General features: G+C 40.3%; 1 protein-coding gene across 2 annotated transcripts in view; it reads right to left on the reverse strand.

The window, feature by feature from the left end:
• Positions 1-20,954, reverse strand: part of CELF2 (CUGBP Elav-like family member 2) — a 202,712-nt gene extending 181,758 nt beyond the window's left edge. The window contains exon 1 of one of the 2 annotated variants that reach the window (XM_082308655.1): positions 20,916-20,954. The gene's annotated coding sequence lies outside the window, so the exon portion shown is untranslated. Of the gene's footprint in view, positions 1-2,553; positions 2,597-20,915 lie in introns of those variants that run through there. The other variant, XM_082308656.1, reaches the window with a different exon arrangement.
• Positions 20,955-21,446: the final 492 nt, after the last annotated feature.

Below are 21,446 nucleotides of genomic sequence, written 5' to 3' on the forward strand. Positions count from 1 at the left end.
GACTACCTACCTATTTACAGTCCTAGGGTGTGCTTGGCTGAGGCAGTTTTAGCACATGCCAGTAAGCCAGACAAACCACAGGAAACTCTCCGTATTTGTCCTGGCCTGTTTGGCTTAAAATAAATTTCAGCATTTCAGTAAATACTTTTCCTGAGAGGGTTAACAACTGGTATCGCTATGGTCCCATCAAGGCTAAGATGTCATTAAGCCTCTATTTCCTTGGATTTTTTATAGCAAACCCATCTTTTTTGGCCCTGTTTGTTCTAGAAATGCATTTTTACCACTGCCATAGCAGACAGTGTTGCTTAAATAGTTGGGGACATGCAAAGAGAGAGGCTGTGCTGTGCATGAGGAAGGAGCAACAAACCCCAGCCGAGAAACGTGCCGTCAAGCAGGCTGATTTTGAAGGCTGTGATAATATCGGCTGCATTTGGGTCATGGAGCCAGAGAGCAACCACAGGCCCGTGATGCATATATGCGCATTGCAAACCCAAGCGATGGGTTGCGGGGAGCGTGCGCCCAACTGCACACCACTCGCATGCCAGACTGTACAACATGTTTTATTTTTGAGGTTTTCAGGAGGAAAACCCGTGTGCGCTCTCCACCTCTGCCTAGGACAGGGGACACACACGGGCAGAGGAAGGAAGTCACACTAGACAGGTCCCTCTGTCTCCCCGAATTTCTGCCTCATTGCAATGGTAAATATAAGCCTGTTACTGGTTGGCAAAGAAACAACTATTTTAAAGACAAAATTTTAGGGCCAAATTCTCAGTCTAGATAGACTGTAACTCCAAGAGTAAACCCATTTCACCTCCTACACTACCACCAAAGACAAGACGACCACCATGAGATTAAAGAACATCATAGTCCATCTTCTATAGATTAGAAATATCTTTTGTGATAGTGTATAAAATAAGTGTCACAGCAGGCTGGCTTGGGAAACAGGAGTTGTGTGCCCCTGTTGCCTTCCTCTCCAACTTACTGCAACTCACTTTGCTCGTCTGAGGCTCCGCCACCACGGCAGCTGGTTTCTGCTGAGGAGCTCAGGTATCACTAGCAATGCGGCTGTGGTAACTCTGAGCTCAGCAGCTACTCGCAGATCAGCAAAGAAGAATCTCAGCTTCCCGAGAGTGCTTTGCCGTCCGTGTGCCGGCCCTTGTGTCGCTAAGTACCCGTCTGCTCTTCCCAACCAGCCAGTTACAATCCAGTTACAAACCAGTCAACATCAGGGGGCTGCAACCAGTTTCCCCTTCCATCCCTTCACGCCCTATTCTGACTGTACACCAAGGTTCGTCCCACAGCAAGTGCACGTTGTCGTATGCATATATGTTGCAAAGTGGAGATTGCAAAAAGCAATAGCAACAAAACCAATTCTGGCGAGAAAAATTAATCGCACGCGTATTTGTAGGACTGGGTCCACACAGTATAAGCTGTAGCTAAAAATGAAAGAAAATTAGTGAAAGTATGAATTAATATAAGCGTGCATAATTAAGAACAAGCACGCTGTCATAATTTTCAACCTTTGGAATATGTGGAAAATATTCTGTAGAGAATGGGACAATTTAGCACATCATTTGCAATCTTAAATGCTTTCCTAAATAGAAACAAAGGAACAGTAATCACATTGAAAGCTATTTTAAAAGAAAGCAGAGCTTGTGCCTGACCCAAGAAAGCAGGTAGACCTCCACTAACTGTTAATCAAAGAGAGCTGAATGAAGAAAAAGATAACTATAGGAATAAGGGATAGATACAATGAATAGCTTGAAAGACTAAAAGCAGATCAAATTCAGTTATTACTTTTGCAGAAATATCAAAGCATAATTATGCCGTTTTCACACATTGTTATTTGACTTTCTATGGAATTAAAATGACCACAATTAATAAATAAAAAGTATCCAGTTAAAACAGGAGCATGGGGAACCTTTCTACAACTGCAGCTAAATTGTTGCAGTGCCTTCTACGCCCTCATATATCATTTGTATCTTGAATTAACTTTGAGTGAGGCATAAAGAATTGCATTATTATCAGCAACATTATAAAAGCAGACTGTATAAGCATGTTGGATCACTCTGGCAGATACACATAAGATAGGCTGCAAAAATTCAAGCACAGGATACAGAATAGTACAAAGTGCTCTCCATAAAACACTCTCTTCTTGAATGCCATTTAATTATACTGTCTACTTGGTTTCCTATTCAATTCCTTTTCTTCTTCCATCTCTTCTACTAAAACCCTCCGTGCAACACACGGATGTAATGATTTTAGCGGTACGTTAATTGGCTCAGACCCATTTCTAATGCAAGTATTCAGCATGCCAAGGGACAGCCTCGTCACACCCGGGAGGCGATGTTCACCTGCTTCAGCAAACTGACAACAGCATCACAGCATTATAAATAATGAACCGCATACAAACGATCACTCTGATCTGCTTATACCCTCTCCTTCCACTGGAAAAAGCAAACAACACATCCGACCACTAAGCAAGAAATCTGCAAATAAAAAAAAAAGGGAGCCTTTAAGAAAAATTTAAAAATTCAAATTTACTACAGTCACCTGAAACATATATGGTCCAAAGGCCTCTTCCAGTATTGTAATTGCTGTTTTCTTTAAAATCATTGGGAGGGCAGTCTGACAACTGCAAATATACTTTTGTTTCTTAAAATGACTCGGGGGGGGGGGGGGGGGGGGGGGCGGGGAAGAGGAGGAAAAGAAAAAAAAAGTTAAACCAACTCTATCCAAACTCCTTGCAAATCTCTAAATACATTTTCTTCTGCTTTTTGGGTCTACTTTCAAAAATCCTATTCTACTTTCTATGTTACAATAATACTCTCTTCTTGCCATTAATATTGTGTTCAGTGAAATGCTAATATTTTTCAGTTCACTGTCAGAGAGAACTAAATCTACAGCAAGCTAATCTGCCATAAAGTCATGTTTTATACACATGACTACAAATTGAGTTTTACACTCCATGGAAAGCAATCTTCCATCTTTAAGGGTATCATGAGACGCAGAATTAGATCTATTCTTCTGGCATTACTAAATCATAAGACGAAATATAATTTGACGTGCAAATGATATTGTAAACCCAAGGCAATGAAGCACTGAGAATGTTTTTAGTACTAAACTTACTTGTTTGCTTAGTATTAAGAGTCTTTTTGAGAAAATTAGTCTCTATTTATAATGGAAACAGCATTACATAAACTTTTTTTCCATAACATGGGTCCTAGTCTAGAGATTCAGAGCCTGTATGAATTTACTTCTAAATTGGGCATCTGAGTTTAAACATGTGTTTCTCATATTTTAAGCTCCAGAGATGTGAGCACTGGGAGTCTGTCACAACTACCACTTCTATTTCAGATACTCAGAGTAACGTTTTTTGAATCTGGATGTCATTTAGAGCTGCTTTCACTTGTCAAGTTTCCAAACAACTTAAAAATAAACCAGCTAATGTATTTTTCTGTTTACACTGGGAACAGGTTTTTGGTCACTTGATCTCACCAAAGCAAGCACATGAGTATTGGCAAAGTGCTTATGGAGATGTTTTCTCAGGTAAAAGGAGATACCACTGGAAGGGCTGTTAAGTGCTGCCTCCTCATAATACTAGATGTTACCTTGGAAAATGGAAATGATCCCTCCAGCAACACCCTGGCCACTTATTTACTTGTATTTATAGTCCCATCTCAGCAAGGCCTGGAGAGGGACCAGTTTTTCCCCACGTAACCCTTTATGTACTTGAACTCAAAATGTCTTAATACAGTGCTGTCCTCCCTCTTTCCGTCATCAGTTAAAGAAATGCAAAGATGTCCTGATATTCATATTCTGGCCTTGCTGAACTCTATTTGCCAGTTTTAACCAGAAGGGTCAGTATTCCCTTTTGTACCACTATGTCAGCATAACAAAAAAAGAAAAGAAAAGGCTTTCTAATGCCCTTTCAAGAGGCAAAGACAAGAGCTTCAGTCAGATGTGTTGCTGTTCAAGCAACAAAAATATTGTCCTTCAGGATGTATGTTGTCCAGGGTTACTATGAACCCTCTTGGTGTTTATTCCTTTTCAACCCAGATGAGGGGCAAATTACACCAGGGTCAACTTCTACTCTACTGTGTTGGCCTTCGTGCATGTCGCTGTTCTCTTCCCTGTTTCCAGGAGAAGCATCCACACTCGGAGTGTGTCTACAGGAGAAGCAGCACAGCCTCCTTTCACAGCAGAGCAGACTCCTCGCCCAGCGGCAATGACGGCACTGTCGGGATGTCTACAGGTAACAGGGTGGAGTGCTTTCAGTGCCTTGTAACTCACCTCCATTAACTGCACATTAACTCCCCAATGAAGAGAAGCTCTTTATTACCCATCTTCCTCCTTTTTTCCAACTGTCTCCTAAAAAAGCACTTGTTCAAGAAGAGGCCTTAACCTGCACTGAGTAAATGCAGAACGCGGACAGACTGTTGCCACTCCGCAGTTTATCAAAGAGAGAAGAGCCAGAGAAGTAACCAAGTTCATGTGGCTGAGCTGAGACTAGCTAGCAGTAGAAAAATTCAACAAACAGGAAAAATACTAAAATGTGTGTTAATCCATTTAAGAACATATCCACTTACTTAACTTCTTTATGTTGGTGGCCAACTAGTGTCAATCATTACCTGAATAGGTAGCTTTTTGCATTAACTTCTAAAGAAACAATCCCTGCATTTTGATAATCTCCTGCAACAAAAGATCAGGATACGCCCACTTTTGGAGGTGATTGCAAGTGGCAGTATCTAAAGATGGGTCCAAGCATGAAAACCAGCCAGTAACCCATTGGATCACAACCTGAACTGGGAAACTCAAGCTGCTCTCCAGCACTGACTCCTGGCTCTTTGGAGGAATCAGCCAGGAAGGGCAGAGGAAGGAGAATGATTACAAGTGACTGCACATCACTTCGCATCCATTGGTATGCTAATTTTTGGACAGAATAGGAAATTATGGCCAATGCCAATCACTGTACTTAGTTCTACTGCACACATTGACATTGATGGAATTGTATCACATGGCATCCAGATCACCAAACACATTCCTTTTCATGGAGAAGTGAACGAGAAAATATTGCTAACTGAGACACAGGAGCACCTTATGGCAGACTAACACTTGGTACAAACAGCTCTTTGATGTTTATATAATGTATTTCTTCAAAAATAAGCAAGTTCATTCTTTCATTAAGAGTAACACTTTGAACTTAAAATAATTCCTTTCATCAGAAGACTGTGGAACATTTTACAAAGATGGTAAAGTATTATTAATATAGTTTTATACAGGGAGAAACTAAGGCCAAGAGAGATTAAGGGAGTTACTTGAATTTTTCTCAGACAGCTAGGAATACAACTCATTTATCCTGATTCCGACACTGTGCTTCAAACTACCACTGTGCTGATATCAAAGAAAAATTTCAAGCCAAAATGCACTACTGTTTGACACTGTCTTAGAAAGTTCTTTGCAGAGGTCTGAAGAAAAATGGGTCTAAACACAAAAGCCAAATCTACAGGATCCTGAATTCATCTAATCAAACTTATAAGATAGTGAACATTTTCAACATTTTTCTCCCCTTTTTAACACTTCTTAGAGGCAAGACCCATTCTTCACCTCTGTGCCAGCAGGTATTTTGCCCATGGATATGATTAATGTGTATGTATTTAGGAACAGAGACACAACGTGCAATGTAGGTTATTAAAGGACTGTGATACTTTACAGATAGGTATTGCATTCACATGCAAAAGAATTAAAGAAGCAGAATTGCTCAGGTGATGTGCACAGCAGATCTTGGGGGGGGAAAAAAAAAAAAAAAAGGATCCAAATCTCAGGTTGTTCTTGTTTCAGCTCTGAAAGACGATACACATGTTCTCTTTTCTGTTAAATTGTAAGGGAAATGAATCCTGAGTACTTGTTACAAAGGGTGGAGGAGGGACAGTGAATAAGAAGAGGAAACCCTCCTTAAAGCAGTTCAGTTGTTACACTTTTAAATCTTTTCCACTCACACAAAACCGCTGTTTTGGTGCCCCAGGTCACAGAACAAAATCCTGGGGTTTTGAGAGCGTTTGGACACATGGAAGGAGGGAGAAGAAAGGTGGCAAAATGGGGCTGTGGGCAAAGAGGAGGGCAATCAAATCTCATGCTTTATGCTGTGTAAGAGGAAGGATCAGCTGCGAATACAGCTTTACACTTCTGAAACTTCAATCAGCAGAAGTTACTTTTAAGCGTCAGGTTAAGGTCACTACAATTACAAAGATATAAAAGGTACTGGTCCACTTCTATTGAAAAAAAAAAAAAAAGTTCTTCTATTTTCCTCCTCATTCCACCTGCCCATCCTTTTTTAATACTGATTGCATTAAACCCAGAACATTTTATATATATTTTTAAAGTTAATGTCTCCTATATTTTCTTTTCTTAGCACAATTAGCTTTAAGGTAACATTTCTGAACTGAAGCACAGCCTGCAGTGCAGTGTCAACTACGGGTATTAGAGCACCTCTGTTATTCTTATACAGTCTTACTCTAAATACGATGTCTTTCACAGACCTCTCATGCTGCACTGGCATATTTATGTTGCAGTTGAGAAAACCTGACAAACAGGTAAAGACCACATCAGATCAGAACTGTGGTTTCCTTTGATAACTATGGCACTTTTTAAAGGAAAGCTTTGGGAAGAGTATAAGAAAAAGAAGGAATCAGTAGTATAAATTATAAATTGTTTGGAATTCAGGGTATTTCTCAGTGGCTCCTATTTTCCCCTGTCTACATTCCTTAAGGAGCATGTATGAAAGCTGCAGCTGCAGACTCCTTTATCTCCCTGGCCAAAACTCTCAGCAAGAAAATCCCATCTACTTCAGGCTATAAATAAATAAATTCCTTGATTCAAATAGCGACATCATAAAGTGAGGGGGGGAAGAAAAAAACGAAACCCCAAAACCAGAAGAGAAGTCATCTTCTTTTCACAACAGCCTCTGCCCCGCTTGTTTCAGTCCAGTTCATTGTTATTCGTGCCCATCCCTTTTCTATAAATATTTGTCTTGCATTTGTCAAGACTTATATTTAAAAAATGAAATTCTATTTGGGGTTTTACAGTATGGGAGGCTATTATATATACATTATCCTTATGTGCATGATTGGGGAGAATAGATGATTTGTGAAGTTATCTATTATGGGGAATAATCAAGATTAATGAGCCCTATGGCACTTGCTGAATGCCTCCAGAGATTTATTACTCAGGTTGTTCGTTTTTCTTGTTATGTTGGTGCTGTCAAGAGTCCTATAACAAATGCAAACACAGACGTGTATTAATTGCAAATGTGGAACAAGGCTACTGTGATGTTGCTAAATACTTACCAACTCTGCTGTTTGTACAGCATCTTCACTGGCTGTAAGATCTTATCTTTCTTATCTGTCAGGTTTCTGATAAAGTTTCTATTTTGGTATATAATGCAATTTTTTTAAGTGCCTAAAAAGATAAGGGGGGGGCAGGATTAAAGAGGAAAGGGAATTCTCTGTCCATTTTACTCTTAATAATGCAAGCTCTGGGCAGACCTGAGTGACAGAGCCCCGGGCTTTTCCTGAAAGGCTGTGCAACCACCTCTGGAAGACCTGATTTTATCATAGATACCTTTCGAAACAAGAATTTAAAAACTCCAGTAATTGTGGCATAAAATACGTTCCTTAAGAAACACGTGAGCTCTGTTGTACTTCCAAACCTGTCTAAAGATGCCATTATAACACGCATCTGTCAAGATGCTAATGCTGCTCTCATCAGCTGACATTCCTGCTTTTCCGTGGAGGTGTCAGCTGCCAGCAAACTCCATAGTATCAACAGGAGGATCACTGTGACCCCTGAGCCTATTCAGTTATTTACTAAAAGCTCAGTGTGTTCTGGGAAGTTTAGGTAGCCGCACTTCTCTGAATGTAAAAATGTTCAAGAAGAGCTCCTCGTTTATTTTAAGCAGCCTTTTTCCTGTATTGTATCTCTTCATCAATGCCATCGAGCTGAATACCCATCAGCAGTCGCCATGCTTAACATACACCATTCATCTTGAATGGACAAAATTAAAATATTTCAAAAATCAAAAAAGGCCATGGAAAAAAAATTAAAATAGGAAGGATCAATGTTACCTTAAATATTCCCTGTGCTGGATCTTAAATTCAAGCAATGCAACACTGACCCAAATTAATGACAAAGTAGTTCATGGATGCTAATGAAATACACAGCATGTGTATCTCAGTGTCACGACGGCTGTAGCTTTACTCTTGGAGGAAGCAGCTGCTCTGCCGGTTTTCTTCTTCATTAACACTGATGTGGACAGACACCTTATCCCTTCCAACCTTCTCACATGGGATTTGCACAAGGGCCAGTTCCCAACCGCAGGCATTCACAGGTCTCTCCTGTGCTCTCTGGTCTGAGTTCAAATCAGAAGGTGCAGAGTTTTCATGTTTACGCATTCATACATAAAAACACATTTCTACCTCCCAGGCAGATGTTTTTCTGATTCACCATCCTGGCATAAACACAGAATGTGTGGGATGATGCTAATAGCTCAGCACTATTAATGTACAGGAGGGTATAATAATGTAGCAGCAAGCAGTGATATAATGAAAATATATCTAGCTCTTCTCTCTCAAAATAGCACAGTATATGAGGACCTGGAAGGACCCACTGGATTCTTCCCTGGTGGAAAACAAATCCAACAAAAGCTATTTAAGACAAACATGTAGGTGCAACGTCAGGTTTGGAAGTCACCATGTTACAGTTTGAAAACATCTAGGAGAACCTACAGGAAAAAAAAATAATCCCTGAGCACTTTCACCGTTATTTTGTTTACTTTTACTTACACATTTTCTATGGGCTTCTGTGGAAGGCAGCCTCCTAGGTCAGGTGGACATTTAGCTTGGTCCTGTAAAGCTGTTCATATGCTTTTACATAGCTAGTGCTGAAGTTTAAACAAATTTCAAAAAAAGATTTAATCCTCTTATTTTTAGTCATATGTTAAGTTAAAAAGGATCATAGTCTAGCTCCTAAGAATTGCTCCAGGAACAGAACTCCCCTGTCTCTCACCTGGAAAATAATTTCCCATAAAACCTCAAATCCTCCCTTTTCTCTGTTCCCCACTCCTTAATTTCCTAACTCTCCAGATTCAGAAGATAAACTTTTTTTGGGATGAGAAGTTGTTCTGTTTTTGTGAAATCTGCAGGCCTGCTTTGGAGGCACTACAAGTAGTAGTTACAATAGTAGTAGTTACAATAGTAACAAACACCCAAAAATGAGAAATGTAGCAAGTCCTTTGAAAGGACTGGGAAGGATAGGCTTTTCACTAAATAACTACTTGCACTCATTTTTCTTCTGATCAGGAATGAAATACAGCAAAAGTTTGTTTCATTTAGGTCTGCAGTTAGTACCTAAGTATTTGCCATGCTGGGGGAACAGGGTCATGTAAAATTTAGAAATACAAATTAGTGAGTCATCCCTGACTAGTGACCTGCTTTTATTTCTCTCTTAACATTATAGAAAAAATGCAAAAAACTGGAGATATATAACAAGGAAATAATAGCATAGTCCCAAATGGTTTTTAAAAAAAATCCACTCAAATAGATGTGTATTTATTGGCAGACTTTAAAACAACAACAAAAAGAGAAAACATGTTATTACATAGCTAGAAAACACCGATGCAATTCTTTGCCTTTGGCTGCTACTCTGCCTTACAACGAAACAAGTTTTAGTATACTTGCTACCCAGACTGATAGGTACTGTCTGAACAACAAACAATTTCCCCATTTCCTTAAGTGTTAACCATTTGTAGCAGTAATTTGTATAACTTCAGGCGGTAAGGTAACATGAGACAGCTATTGGAGAGAAAATCCAGACATATGCAAAAACTGAGACAACCATTCTTATTTTTGCATATTTAAGTGTTAGTAATCGAGGGGGAAAACCTGTTCTATCTGTTTAGAAAACCTGGAGCAGAACAAGTCTCACTGCATCTATTAGCAGACTGCCAATGGCTTACGGATGCTCAAAAGACTAAGGCAACGCATGCAACTTCAGTCAGGAGACAAGCAAGATGTCATGTAGTGCCGAGTAGATTCCCTAAGGCAAAGACTAGAAGGAGGGTCAGAATCCCTTAAATACACACACATGGCCAATCGGCAGAAACTGTATCACTTTTCTTTAAGAGACCTTCTTCCAAAGACTTTTGAAAGAGTGAACAACTCCAGACCAGCCTTCCTTGATAAAATGGTACAGGAATGTCTACCAATTTAAGAGCTTGGCCCCGTCTTCTCAATAGCCTCCCATAAGTATGCAAAGTTTCCTCTGAAGCCTTCTCCTCTCCCGGCTGAACGAGATCAGGTCCCTTGCATGGCACAATGATGGGAAGATAACAAGCAGCATATATTAGTTAAAAGAAGAGTATCTTACTGGATAGAAGGAAAAATATGTTCCCCATGAGGACAGTCAGCCATTACCCACAGGTTGCCCAGAAACACCATGCAATCTCCATCCTGGGAGGTTTTCAAGATCCAACTGTATCAAGCCTTGAGCAACCTGGTCGGACCTCACAGCTGACCCAGTTCTGAGCACGAGGTGGGACAAGAGACCTCCTGAGGGACCTTCCACCCTGAGTTATCACATGGTTCTGTTACTACTAGCAGTAGCAGCACTTAGTAATGCTTTACAAAAATAAGAAGTGACAACAGAAAGCCATCACATCATGAAGGGATGAAACTGAAATATCAGAGTATGAAAAAAGGTGAATTCTTTTTCCAGAGGCAGCATAACCTTATCTCATGCACCAGAGCAGGAGCTCAGCCTTATGAGACAGGATAGAGAGTATCAAAGTCTTTTGGTTTTGATAAATTATAAGCCACCTACTAGCAAAGAACAACTTTCTTGCACAGGCTAAACATCACCAGATCATCTGAGATTTCATTCAGAAAACCTGTCCCACTTTGCTACAAATGGCGATTTGCAGCAATTGAAGATTGAGAGTTTTTCTCTCTGCATATGGCAACATACTAGATGTAGGAATGAGTGATGGATATTTTATAATGACTGATAACCTAGGCATCCTAAGAAAGTAGATAATTGATTTCTCTGGACCTGGAAACAGAAAAGAAAGCTCTATGTAGGTTATATCAAACTGCAAACTCGGCTTGTACTTTAAACACAGGAAAGTTATTCTTGTGTTTTCTACAAGAGATGATATTATATATACATGACAAAACCATAAAAGAGAAAACTAAAACAAGGTGACATACATTTGAAGGGAAAAGCTCCTACACAGTAGCACCCTCCACTCTCCAAGATATGCAATTAAACATGCAGGTATAAAAGCAAGAGTCATCCAGAACATCACATCGCAGTGGTTGAAGTTACAGAAAACTTTTAGCAGCCCCTAAGGAAGTGCTCTTAGACTAATTTGGTATTCAGTGTAGGATCTGTGAGCAGCAAAGAGGTCAACCTTTCACAGACCCTTTAGTTCTGCTTCCATAGGAGAAGTTACTGCAGACAAAAAAAGAAAAACCCCATGAGTGAATGCTAAATGTGTAGTTTGGAACCACTTCCCTCCCAAACGACTTGAAAGACAGAGACTAAATTATAAACAACCAGAGACAAAAGCTACTAACTTGTAGCTGCTGGCCAGCTTGATTCCAAAGGTTCAACTCCACATTTTAAGCACCTTAAAAACCAGATAAGATCGTCAGACACCACCAGACTATCTATACGATGTGCTACAAAGTCCAAGAACCATCAGTGAATAGCTCAAACTTACAAATCATCTCTAAGCCATATAAGTCAACAGAGTAAAAAGGAAATATTTTTTTGATATCCTCAATGAGATTTTTCCCAAAATCTAATCACCGTGATACTTTCTATCTTTTTGACTATCTTAATACTTTGACTACAATTCAAACCCTATTATGAGGCCACAGAGCTGGCAAGACGGACAAAGGAAAATGTAAAACATGTGGCACTGGAAGTGTAGAAGACCCATCCATGCCAGAAGGGAGTTTTGTGTGATTCCAGAGAAAGACAAATGGACGACATGAAGACGTGGCTTATTCAGCCAGGCTTCGTTTCATACAAAGCTCTGAAGTTCAGAAATTTGTCACTTGCTATAATGTTTGTAAGAATAACTAGTGGCCGATTCTGCAGGCTGGCTAACTGCTGTCTGCTCATTGTTTAACGATGCCTAATAAAGTAATATATGTGTGTGTGTGTGTGTATATATATATATTTATTATTTTACAGGTTAATGCAACTAACAAAAGTGAGCAGCTAAAGACAGAGAACAGCAAGCCAGCAGATGCAGAGGGACTACGCACAGAGCCTTAGCCGCTTGCAGATATTCAAATCACAAATACACACCTCTGCTGTGTACATTAAAATAGATATTTCCAAGATTGACTGGAAATATTTAACTGCTTTTCAGCAATGCCTAAGAATAACACTGAAAAGCATTACTGCACAAAGAAATATGGCTCATAAGACATCTAGTGCCAATTTATTTTTCTGTGCTACACTTTCATGCTGTATATGTCCTCATATGTATCTGTGCTATACTTTCAGGCTGTAGATTTGCAGATTTTAGAGTAAATACCTCACTGAGCAGAATACCACTGTGTCTTTTAACTTTGTCTTCTTTCTCTAGGCATTTTGAACACAGAAGTAGTAAGGATCATGATTCCACTGTGAGACATAACCTACGTTTCACAGATGGGAAAATTAAGGCACTAATGCTCAGACTGATTTCACGGAGCTACAGAAGCCTCGGTAAGTACCACATTAGTAACCCAGCCATCCTCCTTCTTTCTACAGTCAATAATGAGAAACAAGGGGACCAGACTGCCCTGCCAAGGATGCCTACCTCTCCCTTGACATTAGCAGGATTTTAGGGTAAAGAGACTTCTTTCAGGTTCTGTGAGGTGTGGAGAGCATTAACCCTATTTTACGTACTTGCTGCACATAGATGCCTCTAGGGAGAGCAGGAGCATCACCCAGACACTTCTTCTACCTACCTAAAATCTGACTCAGCCCCTGCAGGACTTTCTTCACTGCCACACACTAGGACAAAAAGACTACTAAATCTGTAAACACACCCCATAAGAGACGAAGTGCTAGGTCACTAGCAGATAAAGGAATAAAAGCAGCACTCAACTCCCAACCTTCAGTTTCAAATGCCAGATCATGTTTTTTTAAAATCCTCCTTAGCTTCTCTATTCATCTTCATGCCAAATGGTACAGTCTGACTGACATTTTTGACCTTTCATGTATAGGAAACTACACGGAGAGAAATGATGGGGACAGTCATTAAATTCCTAGTTTTTAAAATTTTGGCTAGAATTGAGATTCAATATTAAGTCAGTTAAATGGGATTGTCAAAAAGAATGAAAACCTGACTAATATCTATTGAAAATCAGTTCTTTTCTTCCACTTCTTGGGAGCGCAAATTTTCCTATCTATTCTTGGCCATTAGTTAAAGGCAGTAAACATAATTCTCAATTTTCTCAGCAAAATTCATGATCTCTCTCACAATGTGGACAAAAGACATTTCTTCTTTTCTTTCAGGTGGTTCGATAGGCTAAAGAAGAAAAATTCCTAGAAAATGTCTGTCTACTGCTGAAGGAGGAAAAAAAAAATTGTGGGCAATCTAAAGAGAAAGAGAGCATCGTGAAAGCGCTGCAGAGTTTTTAAAGGGCGGTCGAAGACTCAGAGCGATAGCTTTGAGCCTGGTGCACACAGGTCAGTCAGCACTTTCAGAACTTGACGAAAGTATTTTGGGGGAGATGAAATAACTGTACAACGAGACTGTGCCAGGCACTATCTGTTTCATTAGAGAAAGAGCTGAAAAATGTTTTGATCAAAGTTGCTTCCTCTTTCTACACTTGCTATAGCTACCGAAACACGGAACGGAAGGCAAAATAGTCCTGGCTTGCTCAAACCCGCAGCATTACAAAGCTGGCTGGAAACATTAATAAGTTTTGATGTTTTGGGGTCCTTTTCTGTTATTTTGTTTTTCTGTCTTTAGGTATAAAATACTACCTACACCCACAGGCTATGCTCAGCTTGAATGCAAGTCAGCTAGATTCCGTAGGGTAATAACATTTGGCTCTTACATGTCTTAAAAGTACCACAAAACACAGAAAAAACCCCCCACAAACATCAACCGAATAATTCTTAGAGGACCCTTGGGGCTTTTTCCACTCTCTGTAAGTAAATTGAGGCACAGACACAGAAAAAAGCCCTCTGTGTGCAATCTGCACAAAAAGCCATGTGCAATCTGCAGGTGGAGCCACAGCTAGGACACACCGGGCACTTCTCTCCTGTTCATCATCCTGAAGGCTTCACATTACAGACTGTTTCCCACAAAGTCATCCTCGAAAGCATAAATTTTCATAGCTTTTATTGACTTTTAGGCCTAGATTCTCTGTATACAGTGACCAAGGCAAAAGATAGACTGGTAGCCTACCATACCAAGTGCTCACTAAAGCGACAGAAGTATTCAGAAGTGGGACAACTGGGAGATGCAGACCTGGGATGCAGCACCCATCCCAAGGCAGAGTGGAATAGACCCAAAGCGCTGGAGATGTCGGGCCTGGTTTTCAGTGCTGCACAAAGCAGGGTCATCATGGTCTTCCCCCGCATCCCATTCTTTAAATACATGCAGTTCAATTTATTCGGTACTCTGAACTCTGCGACTTAATTCCTTTTGTCTATGGTGCCCAACAAAATAGGACCTTGATCCCTTGTTGGAGCCCCTTAGAGCTATCATAAAACAACAGCTTTAATCTGTTTTATCCAGTCCTAGTGAATGAAGCTTTAGAGGGTATTTTTTGCCTGCTCTGCCAACTAGATACTTCATAAAGTGAAACAGAATCTCTGCTTCCTTCAGGGCACCTGCTTTCAATTACAGGAAACATACGGCACCTTCAGATTTTTCAGCTTTCAACATCTGTGCTTTGCAGGTACAATTTGTTGCATTCAAATTACTGCTAAACCTGCAGAATGGTGTTGAGCTTTCCGGGGCATGCTTGAGAAACACTAGAGATGGACAGAAAGTAATGGCATTTGCAATCGCTTTTTAATGACTGATTAATGACTGTTCTGAACCAAATCCTTTAAGTTGTTTAGAAACCTCACCTCGCTCCTCTTGGAAAGTCCATTCAGCCCCAGCTTGATTAGAAACATCACCTCTACCCTGTAGCAGACGAACATACTGACATTGCTATCCAGCCACATACAGCAGTCTCACACCTTCCTCTAAAAGATAACACTATAAATAATGCCTTTAAAAAGGAAAACGGTCTGTTATAACCAGTCAGTCACAGCTGGTCACCACGCTGGGATGAGACAGCGACAGCTACAGGTTTAATTCTGTTTTCTGCATTAGGTTAATTAGGGCAGCCAGACACACAGACACGTGCACACGGCCTTTTACTCTCCCACCGTTTCCAGACAGCACTGGTTCATACAAAACACACCAGCTCATCTGAGTAACCCCTCAGGACTTCTCCGGGCTGGTAGAGTACGACATAAACCCAAGTGCCTGTTCCTAGACAGACGTCCAGGCACACTGATGGCAGGAATCTCAGTTTAACCATCACCGTGATGCTCCCTGTTATTTAGGTTCCTGCTGCTAGCCTACTGGCTACTGATTTCAGCTGCCATGACATCATAGCTGATGCTTACCAAATCACTTAGGCTAAAATACAGCTTGTTTACTGCTTCTACTGGGTCTAGCTCAGGAAAAACTTGCTGGTCCCAGGGAACACAAACCAGCAGCCCCAAGGTCTAATCAGGAGATAGAAAGTGGTAAGGCGAAGCAGCAGAGTGAATGATGAACACTACTGTTACAAGGCAAAAACAGGGGGAAACGTTTTCTAATTCTAGACCTGCAAGAACAGATTTTCATGGACAGATGGACGAGAGATCTGTGGCAGAACAGGACTCGTAGGAATGCAGTCTGGAAGATACTCTCCAGGATCACATCCCGTTGGTTTACTACATAGTGATGGCTACTGGAGTATTTAGGTATTTACACTCTTTATTATTATGTTTGTATTCTTTTATTAATTATAACTACATTATATTATTTCATATTTATTTACAAGGATCATCCTTCTACTTAAGGTGAATTCAGATCCAGTGGAATTTCTCTGAGCTGGCTTAAAATCCCGGGAGATCTGCTATGGAGGGATCTGTGCTGAGTGCTCCTTCCTCACCTGTTCACAGTATAATAAGCTGCTAGGGCCACGTATGTGAGAGAAATTAAGAACACAGAAGAAATCAATTATTATGCTTAGAGAAATCATGTCTTAATATGATATTTTTAGACTCGAACAGACTTAGAAAAGGAAACTAGAAATCAACTTATATTGTTTAGTTAATGTAAGAAAAATCCCCCAAATTAGTGCCATACCAATCTCCACAAGCCCTACGTTCCAGAAGCCTTTTCTCTTAGATCACATCATTTTGTGCAAGTTTGTATCCCAACAACGAGCAGAACATTGTGGCAACTACTAGGCTGGTTTACACCTTTCAACCTGGATTCAGCTCTGGACTTCTGTCTCCTACAGTTCTACTTCAAGAGACTGAAGCAGTAGGATGGGGATCCAGGTTCATCTTTGCATTCCAAGCAGGCTACACCTCCTACGCTTGGTTCAGGGCTTTTTCTAATTTAATTATGTTTGCACTTGGATGTAAGTTAAGTCACAGCTCAACCATTAACCGTGCTCTGCTATGGCATCCACCCTTCTATATTTGACTTCGTTAACTGCCTAATGTTTTGCAGTGAGTTTTTGATAAGTGTGTGTTTGCAGATTTTCATGACAGACTAATAACACCAAAGGAGGCTCCAGGAACCTTTTAAGTAAATATTATGTGTATATTTTCTCAACAGTGTCTGCCTGCCAGCACCTTCAGAGCTGCATAATCTTATCTAGAATACGTTTGCATTCTGTTTGCACTAACCAACATGGTCCATACTACTAAGCAAACTGTTATTTGATTAAAACATTATGCAGAACATAATTCCAGGACACACAATCATGTGGCTCTGAAGAGGTAGCAGTTTCTATTTCTGTCTTGCAAAATTCTGCTTGCCATCATTAGGAATTTCTTCATCAATCATAATGAAGAATGAGTAGATGCAGGCCTTTACCTGGGCCAGGAACTTCTTAATGTATTTTAAGAAACTATTTGTTCTCCTGCCCTTGACTTCTCCCTTCTCTATTGTTATTCCCTATTTAGGCCTAAAATTCACAAGAGGATGGATGGCTGGAATGTAGGTCCAGCTGCAAATTATTTGAATTTGCAAGAACTTCAGGGCAGCCATCTTCTCTTACTGTGTCAAGAGATGACAGAACATCAATACAGGGAAGATGCTCAAGCTTGGTGGAGAGCAGATGTTAGGCATCTTAACTTTTTCCAGTAATTTATTATATTGTCATCTTTTCGGCTGCCACCAGCAGATGGTTTAACAGTTTGGAGTGGTAGCCAAACTGAAAAGAATTGAGTAGTGCCACTGACTGCATTATATGGATGAGAACTGATTAGGGCGTGATCTTCTCATCTGAAATACGAGAACTGAATTCCACACTCAGTCATAGACTTCCTGTGGACATGTCTCATTTTGGGTACAATAACAGTAAAATCTAAACTATGGCAGTCGCCTATATAGATCATATACGAAATAAATTTAAGCTAAGCTAGTTACTAGTAACAGCTGTGAAAGCACAAGCTCTGAAACTCATCTGCTGCAGACAAATCTCTAATCTCTTTGGCTCAGATTTATTAAATCTATGTGTGCAGGATTTCCTATTTAGTCCGTGAAGAGAAATAATCATTTTAGAGGGCAATTCAGACTTCAGGTGGACTAAAATGGAGGTAGCAATGTCTTTCCATTGACTATAGAGGCATCCTAGAGCAACTGTAGATAAATACTATCTATCTGTAAAGGAGGATAACAGATTTTTCACAGCAATATCATGAAGATGAATAGAATATGTATGGCTTAAAACGATGACAGTAATTATCTGCCTCAGTTAGATCAACTTTCTTGTTTTCTGTTCAACTTGTCTACTAATAGTACACCTATATACAGCTGCTCTATAAAGGCAAAGTATTCATTTCTATTTCAACAGTTTAAGGTGTTGCTAGGAACCTAAGACCAGAAAGGACATCCTGTGTCACTGAGCCTGGTCCCCAGCCAATACGGGTAAACCCAAATAATGATCTCATTCATCACGTTCAAGCCCTGCAGCCCAGTAAACACAGTGTTGCTGGTGCCAGTAATAGGCCACAGACTTTGTGCTGAGTCTGCGTGGCCTCGGCATGTCAGGCTTGCCTACACTGGTACTGCCCAGCCTGGAGCTTCGTTTTAGCTGCTTTAGCTGTAGCAGCAATTTTCCTAACGACCAGGTGGCTATTGCCTAATTTATTTTACTTTTGCTTATCTTCGCATAATGATGTGGTTTAAGTGTAATTTTTATACAGACAGTAGTAACAAGTAGTTACTCTGCATAGGATGAAATATTTATGATCCCAGGATAATGACAGAGTGCAGAAGAACGCAGACATGGTATCATAGCGGAGGCCTCAGAAGAGGCGACACACGATGCAGTGCAGAGGAGCGGAGGCACGAGCCGATATCAGACCGGGCACAGAGTGACACTCAGGACCCCAGGGCTATAAAAATTCACCTATAGCTGGCTAAAGAAACACAAATCTGTGGGTTTAGGGATAAGAAAGAAAAAGTACCCAACATATCTAAGGCATTGTGTACATACTGAATCCAGGGGTAACGTGGTGTTGCAATCCAATGTAAAAAGAGCAAGATGTAAAAGCATATTAGAAAACAAAAATAGCCAGAAGCAGAGCCTGGGGTGAGGAGGAAGAAATGATCATCAGCATGATGCTCTTCATGGCAAAGAGGAAGAAGAAACCCCCGTCATCAACATAGCCCTCCCAGTGAAGCCCTTGGTACCCGATAACTTGCTGTAACTGCTTCCCAGCTCCAAAAATTAAAGTCAACAGCCTCATGACCCATGGAGTAAGGGTGAGCAAAACACCACGGAAAGGGGTAGATACTCAGAAACGTATATGAATTTAAAATGTATTATTATTGAAACCTTTCCCCCCTTATAACAGTATTCTTTCTTTTCCCTTAATAAGTAGATCTGGTCTAATAATAATTCTTTGATTAGACCATTAAGATTTCAATTATGCTAACAATAAAATTTTGCCTTTACAGAGGGCATATTTCGCCTTGCCTATACAAAGATTTTATGTGTAACAACCTTCAATATTAAAGCTAGTTATGCCTCTTGCCTTCATTCTTCGCACAAGGCAGTCAGTTCAAAACCTCACAGCTCTGACCAAGGGAAAAAAAAAAAAAACCCTACTAATTTTTTAGCATGAATATGGCCAATTTATATCCATTACTGTCTTGTGCTCCTCTGTAGCATTTACTCTTTCCATATGTTCCTGCACAGTGGTCACAAACCTGTTAGGCACCGCAGAGGCTAATCAAGACAAACCCTCTTTAGCCTCATCTTGTGGGACAGTCACAGCCCCTCTCCTCTCTTCTCACTGTAGAAACCCCAGCACAGAAACAGAGACTACTCAGGAAGTTTACAGTGAGACCTGATCCATTGGTTAAGAGGAAAAGTACAAACACAATAATTTTATGCTAATCTCAAACATTCGGGTTTGCTAGAGTAGTTTTTGAGTAGTAACAAAGCGAATTGTAGTAATATAACAATCATGATAATATGTTAATAGTTTTAATTGAAGTAATTTCTGTAGACAATAAGAATTATACCCTAATGTGTTAATTAATATGATTAGGAAACGTTGCGAAAATGAGTATGTAAAATGATATAACACGATATCCAGAGAGGCGTGTTTTACAGGGGATGGTTCCTCTGAGCTCTCCTCGGGGTGAGATTTATGGACGTTAACACACAAGGCTTCAGCAAGGTAAACAGCTGTTTCGATTTTAGTTATAATGAACATTAACTCTACATCCCCATTTCTGCTTAATTAAACTTCTGACTCTGCAACCAATCAAGAGCAAACAGAAAAGGTAACAGGCACTAATTGGGCCCTGTGCAATTTCAGCCTCAGCTTGCAGCCAGAGTGGTCTACCTAAACCCAAAACCTCCCCCCAGAAAGAAAAGTTTCTCTCCTGCTCCCCTCTGCCGGCCTACCCAACAATTTCTTCACTCAAAGCCAAACCACGTGTATGCAGCACAAAAAAAACGGATCGTATGAAAGCACTGCAAAACGTACAAAGTGCAAGATTAAATTAAGTACCTTTTTACTCCTCTCCAAGCAGTCAATGCCTTATTATTTCTTATACAACGTAAAGCAAAAAAACTCCAAAACAAACTAAGAAACTCACAAAAGACTCTCACGAACCCTCCTGCCGGACAGATTGACAGCAAGCTCCTGTGCTTTTTGATTAATCTTTACCCTCCCCTAGAGAGGATCATAACCGTGCCAGCACGGAGTTAAACACCAAACAAGCACACCAAAGAGACAGAGAAGGAAATAGCATGCAACCTGCTTTTTAAATACACATGTAAAAAACACGAGATGCACCTACTAATAGAGAAAACCTTAAAAACTGTAGTGCTGTGCTCCAAATGTGTTTTGAAGAGCACGCAGCCTCCCTGTACAAAATGTCCCCCCTTCCTCCTCACGACATGCGTCAGTCAGCGCCGAAGCCGCTTCATCTGAGAGGAACCGAGGACTCGATGTGACAGAGCGCAGACTTCTCCTACCACACTTACAGAGGAGGGAAAAAATAAAAAAAGAGGAACTTATGCCCTAGAGGACACAAGATAATTTCACATTATTCTGTTAATGAATCTTTAAGACAAGATAGGATAAGAAAATCGTTGAAATACCTCACAGATCTGCAAGTGGCAGCTGCAGCCTCTCTTGAACCGCCTCACTTTACGAGCATGCTCCTGAAGGTTTCTTTCCGACCTACAACCTTTATCTGAGCTTCCTTTGTGGCTTAGTAATACAAAAAGTGTCACTTAATCGCTACGCTTAAACCGTTTGCTCGCTGGTTAACTTTTGTTTTCTGCAGCTGAAAGCTGTGAGTTCACAAATCTAGTAGGGAAAAGCTAGGAAAAATATCCTGTGGTTCACTGCAAACACACAATAACCCTTAATATAAATATACATATTAACTTGTGGCGCAGTAATAGTCACTTGGGATTTACACGCACAACTAGGTTCATCTTCAAAAAGCACCATTTTGTAGCTCTCCGAAGGAAGTGGTAAATACCGTGCACGCTCTCGCCACTTTATGGGAGGCTGGCTACCTAAGCCCTGAACTGAGAGCAGACCTGAAATATAAATCACTTAATTGCTCATTTTATTTGATACCTAAGTACTTCATTCTAATAAAGTTAAGCATTAAAGGATTA

Source organism: Platalea leucorodia (assembly GCF_965183815.1).
Source record: "Platalea leucorodia genome assembly, chromosome: 4".
NCBI lineage: Eukaryota > Metazoa > Chordata > Aves > Pelecaniformes > Threskiornithidae > Platalea > Platalea leucorodia.